The following is a 7,722-nucleotide window of genomic DNA, read 5'->3' on the forward strand; positions in this document are numbered from 1 at the left end:
AACTATACTGTCATGTACGGACGACTACTGAAGGAGATAAGGTCAACACTGGAGGAGACAAAGGAAAAATAGGGGGAAGAACTATGCATGAAAAGAGGGAGAGGCATTGTACAGGGCGAACTTCACCTACTCATATGCAGGGCTGAGCCTAACACAGCTAAAAGTAGTGCACATGGCGTATTTGACCAGAATACGCATGAGCGGGTCCTTCCCAGAGGTTAAGGACAAATGTGAATGGTGCCGGGGAGGCCAAGCCAATCATGCCCACATGTTCTGGTCATGTCCCAAACTTGTCGGGTATTGGACCGCCTCTTTCGAGGCCATTTCCAAGGTTGTGGGGGTGAGGGTGGAGCCATGCCCAAAAGTGGCGGTCTTCGGGTATCAGAACAGCCAGAACTCTTTATGGGGAGAGGGCAGATGCCCTAGTCTTTGCCTCCTTGATCACCTGCTGGAAACTCCTACTTATCTGGATATCAGCAGCGCCACCTAAGGACTGGCTGTTTGACCTTGCCGAAATCCTCAAATTGGAAAAAATAAAATTCACCATCAGACGATCGAAAGAAAGTTTCCACAATACATGGCAGTATTTACTAACTTGTTTGAGGACCTGTCCGTAACCAGCCTACCAACCAATAAGGGAAGAGTGAGGAGGGACCGAAATAGACAAAGAAGGAAATGGAGAGAGGGAAGAAGATAGGAAGAGTTTCTTAACATATATAAAAGGTAAGCGAGAGGCAAAAATAGACTTTGGACCACTGGAAAAATGGCTAGAGAAGTAATAATAGGAAACAAAGAAATGGCAGATGAACTGAATAGTTACTTTGCATCAGTTTTCACGGTGGAAGACACCAGTGGGATGCCAGAGCGCCAGGAGAATCAGGGGGCAGAGCTGAGTGCAGGGGCCATCAATAAGGGGAAGGTTCTGGGGAAACTGAAAGGTCTGAAGGTGGATACGTCACCTGGACTGTATGGACTACATCCCAGGATCCTAAAAGAGATAGCTGAGGAGATTGTGGAGGTATTGGTGGTGATGTTTCAGGAATTACTGGAGGCAGGAAGGTCCCAGAGGACTGGAAAGTGGCTAATGTAACACCACTGTTTAAGAAGGGAGGAAGGCAGAAGACGGGAAATTAGAGGCCGGTTAGCCTGATTTCGGTCTTTGGTAAGATTTTAGATTCCGTTATTAAAGATGAGATAAAATAGGACTTTGCTTTGTGAAAGGGAGGTCATGTCCGACAAATCTGTTAGAGTTCTTTGAGGAGGTAACAAGGAAGTTAGACAAAAGAGATCTAGTCAATTAGATTTATTTAGATTTACAGAAGGCCTTTGACAAGGTGTCGCAAAGGAGATTGTTAAATATGTTAAGAGCCCATGGTGTTAAGGGTAAGATCCTGGCATGGATAGAGGATTGGCTGACTGGCAGAAGGAAGAGAGTGAGGATAAAAGGTTTTTTTTCAGGATGGCAGCCAGTGACTAGCGGTGTGCCTCAGGGGTCTGTGCTGGGACCACAACTTTTCACAATATACATTAATGATCTGGAAGAAGGAACTGAAGGCACTGTTGCTAAGTTTGCAAATGATACAAAGATCTGTCGAGGGACAGGTAGTATTGAGGAAGCAAGGGGGATGCAGAAGGAATTGGAAAAGCTAGGAGAGTGGGCAATGAAGTGGCAAATGAATTACAATGTGGAAAAGAGTGAGGTTATGCACTTTGGAAGGAGGAATTTAGGCACAGACTATTTTCTAAATGAGGTAATGCCTGGGAAATCCGAAGCACAAAGGGACTTGGGAATCCTTATTCACGATTCTCTTAAGGTTAACGTGCAGGTTCAGTTGGCAGTTAGGAAGGCAAATGCAATGTTAGCATTCATGTCAAGAGGGCAAGAACATTGACCAGGGATGTACTTCTGAGGCTGTATAAGGCTCTGGTCAAACCCCATTTGGAGTATTGTGAGCAGCTTTGGGCCCCATATCTAAGGAAGGATGTGCTGGCCTTCGAAAGGGTCCAGAGGAGGTTTACAAAAATCATCCCTGGAATGAAGAGCATGTCGTATTAGGAACGGTTGAGGACTCTGGGTCTGTACTCGTTGGAGTTTAGAGGGCTGAGGGGGGATCTTATTGAAACTTACAGGATACTGCAGGGCCTGGATAGGGTGGACATGGAGAGGATGTTTCCACTTGTAGGAAAAACTAGAACAATCCTTTAAAACAGAGATGAGGAGTAATTTCTTCAGCCAAAGGGTGGTGAATCTGTGGAACACTTTGCCGCAGAAGCCTATGGAGGCCAAATCACGGAGTGTCTTTAAGACAGAGATCGATAGGTTCTTGATTAATCAGGGGGTCAGGGGTTATGGGGAGAAGGCATGAGAATGGGGATGAGAAAAATATTAGCCATGATTGAATGGTGGAGCAGACTCACTGGGCTGAGTGGCCTAATTCTGCTCCTATGTCTTATGGTCTTATGGGAGGGATCAAAGGAAGAGGGAGAGGAAGGCGCAACCCAGAACACAAGGGAAACAGGGCAGAGGGGCATCAAGGGTGCCGAAGAGGGGAGGAAATCCCAGGAAGGATGTCCAAAACAAAAACAACAAGGGCACACCTCAGTGACCTTGATGTCAGAGGTAGGTTCTTTACACAGAGAGTGGTGGGTGCGTGGAATGCACTGCCAGTGGAGATGATGGAGTCAGAGTCATTCAGGACATTTAAGCGACTCTTGGACAGCAGTAAATTGAAAGGGTGTAGGTTAGGTTGATCTTAGATTAGGATAAATGGTCGGCAGAACATCGTGGGCCGTAGGGCCTGTACTGTGCTGTACTGTTCTACGTTCTATGTTCTCCTAACTCACTTTTAAATCAGAGAAAGATAGAAAATGGGAAAATGGGAGAAAAGACAGTCAAGCTAAAGAGAGAGTGATTGAAAATTCCAAGAAGACTTCACCGCAAAACAAAAAAGTTGGTGCTGAGGAAATTAAAGATCTGAGGGATGCTTTAGAAACATGCATAGAAAATAGAGGGGGGAGGCTATTCGGCCCTTTGAGCCTTCTCCGTCATTCAATGTAATCATAGAATCATACAATTTGCAGTGCCAAAGGAGGCTATTTGCCCCATTGAGTCTGCACCGGCCCTTGGTAAGAGCACCCCACTTAAGCCCACACCTCCACCCTATCCCTGTAACCCCACCTATCCTTTTTGGACACTAAGGTCAATTTAGCACGGCCAATTCACCTAACCTGCACGTCTTTGGACTGTGGGAGAAAACCGGAGCACCCGGATGATATCCACGCAGGCACAGAGAGAACATGCAGACTCCACACAGACAGTGACCCAAGCCGGGAATCGAACCTGGGACCCTGGAGATGTGAAGCAAGAACATCCTTCTCCGATAAGGTTAGCAAAACTGCACACAATACTCCAGATATGGCCTCACCAATGCCCTATACTATTGCAGTAAAACATCTTTATTCCTATACTCAAATTCTCTCGCTGTGAAGTCCAATATACCATTTGCTTTCTTTACCACCTGCTGTACCTGCGCGCTTACTTTCAGAGACTGATGCACGAGGACACCAAAGTCTCACTGAGTATCCACCTCTCTCAATTTACACCCATTCAAATAATAATCTGCCTTGCTAGGTTTGCTACCAAAGTGGATAACTGCATATTTATCCACATTATACTGCATCTGCCATGCATGTGATCACTCACTCAGCCTGTCCAAATCCTGCTGAAGAATCTCTGCATTCTCCTCAGAGCTCACCCTCCCACCCACTTTGTATCATCTGCAAATTTGGAAATACTACATTTATTTCCCTCATTCAAATCATTAATATATAATGAGACCAGTTGGGGTCCTAACACAGATCTCTGCACTACCCTTGTTGTAATTATAATAAACTGGGCCAAATCATCAGGCTGGGAGTTACACAGAAGCAAGTTGGAGTTACAGATCTTACGAAATCTGAGACAGGGAACAAGAGAAGCCGATAGGGTTTATACACAGAGAAGACCAAACAATAGTGGTGAAAGTGTGTGCACAACTTGTACAGGAGCAGAGTGATCGACAGGTGGTTGATGTGTTTAGGAATTATTAATAATAATAATCTTTATTATTGTCACAAGTAGGCTTTCATTAACACTGCAATGAAGTTACTGTGAAAAGCCCCAAGTCGCTACATTCCGCCACCTGTTCGGGTACACAGAGGGAGAATTCAGAATGTCCAAATTATCTAGCAGCACGACTTACGTGGAGGAAACCGGAGCACACAGAGGAAACCCACTCAGACACGGGGAGGATTCCACACAGAAAGTGACCCACGCCGGGAATTGAACCTGGGACCCTGGAGCTGTGAAGCAACAGTACTACCCATTGTGCTACCATGTTGCCCATGTGGAACGTTTAGAAAGCAGTGGCAGGATCAGTCAGCGTCAGCATGGATTTATGAAGGGAAAATCATGCTTGGCAAATCTGTTGGAATTCTTTGAAGATGTAACTCGTACAGTTGACAAGGGGGAATGAGTCGATGTGGTATATTTTCAGAAGGCGTTTGACAAAGTCACTCATAAGCTGAGTCCACAAAAGATCAGCCATGATCTCATTGAATGGTGGAGCAGGCTCGAGGGGCCAGATGGCCTACTCCTGCTCCTAGTTCTTATGTTCTTATGTTCTTACAAGAGATTATTGTGCAAGATTAAAGCGTGTCAGATTGGGGGAAGTATATTGAAGTGGATAGAAAACTGGTTGGCAGAGAGGAAACGAAGAGTAGGAATTATTGGGCCCTTTTCAAATTGGCAGGCAGTAACTAGTGGGGTGCCACAGGCATCAGTGCTGGGACCCCAGCTATTAACAATATATATTAATGATTTGGATGAGGGAACAAAATGTAACATCTCAAAGTTTGCAGATGATACTAAGTTGGGTGGGAGGGTGAACTGTGATGAGGATTCAGAGATCCTACAGCATGATCTGGACTGGTTGGGCGAGTGGGCAAATCAATGGCAGATGCAGTATAATTTGGATAAGTGTGAAGTTATTCACTTTGGAAGCAAAAACAGGAAGGTAGATTACTACCTCAACGGTTGTAAATTGGGAGAGGAGAGTGTGATGCGGGACCTGGGTGTCCTTGTGCACCAATCACTGAAGGTAAACATGCAGGTGCAGCAGGCGGTAAAGAAGGCTAATGGTATGTTCACCTTCATTGCGATCTGTTTTGAGTACAAACTTGCCCATGTGATATCGATAACTCTTTCAGGTCAGTCTGTTTTTCCTGTGAAAGGTAACTCAACAATTTATCCCAATTTTTAAGAACATCCTCGTTTTCCAATTTAATTTGAGGTACGTCAAATTCACAGTCATCTGGATTTGGTTCGTCACTTTTGAGTTAGAATCACTAAAACCGCCTCCTTTTTCTCCCCTTCCCTTTCAAAGTACCTTTTAAGCATATTCACATAACACACTCGGTGAGTCTTCCTTCTATCTGGTGTTTTTAACCACATAATTCACCTCACTTAATTTCCTTCCAATCTGAAAAGGTCCACAAACCCTAGCTTTTAAAGGCTCACCTAACACTGGTAACAACACTAAATCTTTATCTCTACTGGCAAAACTACGAACTTTGGTTTCTTGTCCACGACCCGTTTCATCACATTTTGTGCAACTTTCAAATGTTGTCTGGAGCACCCTACCCAAGGTCAACAGCTCCACCCTATCCCCATAACCCAGTAACTCCACCCAACACTAAGGGCAATTTTGGACACGAAGGGCAATTTAGCATGGCCAATCCACCTAACCTGCACATCTTTGGATGTGATTTAAATTGTTTTATTCCTAAGCTATCCATAACTTCTTTGAATAACCTTGAGGTAAAATTTGATCCTTGATCTGATTGTATTTCTGTGGGTAGTCCATATCTAGTTAAAAATTTAAGTAACTCCTCCACAATCTTTTTAGCTGTAATATTACATACTGGAATGGCCTCTAGAAACCTAGTAGACACATCCATTATAGTCAAAAGATATTGATTCCCACTTTTCGTTTTAGGAAGCGGTCTTACGCAATCAATTAGGACCCTTGTAAAAGGTTTTTCAAATGCTGGATTGGGTATTATGGGCACTGGTTTTTTCACTACTTGAGATTTCCCTATCACTTGACATGTGTCACATGATTGACAAAATGCAACTACATCTTTATGTAGTCCAGGCCAATAAAAATGTTTCTGGATTTTAGCTTGAGTTTTCCTTATTCCCAAATGGCCTCCCACTGGTAACTCATGTGCAACTTGCAACACCTCCTTTCTATACCCGACCGGCAATACTACTTGATGAACTTCTGCCCACTTTTCATCCGCATGCATATGTAAAGGTCTCCATTTTCTGATCAAGACATCACTTTTACGGTAATAACACTCTGGTATACACTCAGATTCCTCTTCCGTGTATGCTTTCTGATACATCCGTTTTATTTCTACATGAGTAAACTTTACCCACACAAGTAAATTCTTCAAAGAGATCTGGCACCTCCTTATCAATCACTTCTTGATCAGGCTGTACAATCTTTTGCACCTCCTTCGCTTCACTTGGGCTTTTCTTTACCACTTTAACAAACCCCACTGTCTTATCCTGTTTTACCACATCAGCTTTCCCAGTGCTTTTCTTCAACTACCAACACTGTGACTTTACATGGCCTAGTTTATTACAGTGAAAACATTTGAAACTTTTCATTTCTTTTTCACCCTCCTGGATTTCGTTTTTAGTCTGAGGCACACTCTCCTTATTATCTCCCATCAGATCACCTTTGCCTCGACCACGTGAGTATTTCTCATGTCCCCAGTTTCTATCCCTCACAGGCTGAAACTGATGTCGGAAACCAAGCTTTGATTTATGAACTAATTCATAATCATCTGCCATTTCTGCTGCTATCCTTGCAGTTTTAACCCTCTGCTCTTCCACATGAGTTCTCACTACATCAGGAATTGAATTTATAAAGTCCTCCAAAAGCATAATTTCTCTGAGAGCTTCATATGTTTGGTTTACTTTCAAAGCCTTTATCCACCTATCAAAATTACTCTGTTTGAGCCTTTTAAACTCCATTTATGTTTGACCAAATTCTTTCCTTAAATTTCTAAACATTTGTCTGTAAGCTTCAGGCACTAGTTCATATGCACCTACGATGGATTTTTTTCACCTCCTCATACATCCCAGATACCTCCGCCGGTCATGATGCAAACTCTTCACTAGCCCTACCTATCAGCTTTGTTTGAATCAGTAATACCCACATGCCCTGTGGCCATTTCTATGTTTAGCGACCTTCTCAAATGAAATGAAAAAGGCTTCCACTTCCTTCTCATCAAACCTTGGCAATGCTTGGAAATAGTTAAATAGATTCCCACCAAGCCTTCGACTTTGACGCTCCTTCTCACTATCCTCATCACTATCATCCAACTGTACGTTTCCCTTTACGTCTGCCAATTTTAACTGACTCATGTTTCATGGCCATTTTCCGAAGTTCAAATTCTCTCTCTTTATCTTTTTCCCTGATCTGTATAACCCTTTCTCTTTCTTTTTGTTCTGCTAGGGCTATTCTTTCTTTTCTCCTTTCTTCTCTCTCCTTTTCTTTTTCCTCTCTATCTCGTTCTCCTCTCTCTCTTTCTTTTTCCTCTCTTTCGTATTCAAGCTTCTTTAATTCTTTCTCATATTCCATTTGTTTAATTTGAAACTGAATTTTTGCC

This window comes from Scyliorhinus torazame, chromosome 6 (assembly GCF_047496885.1).
Source record: "Scyliorhinus torazame isolate Kashiwa2021f chromosome 6, sScyTor2.1, whole genome shotgun sequence".
Taxonomy (NCBI): Eukaryota; Metazoa; Chordata; class Chondrichthyes; order Carcharhiniformes; family Scyliorhinidae; genus Scyliorhinus; species Scyliorhinus torazame.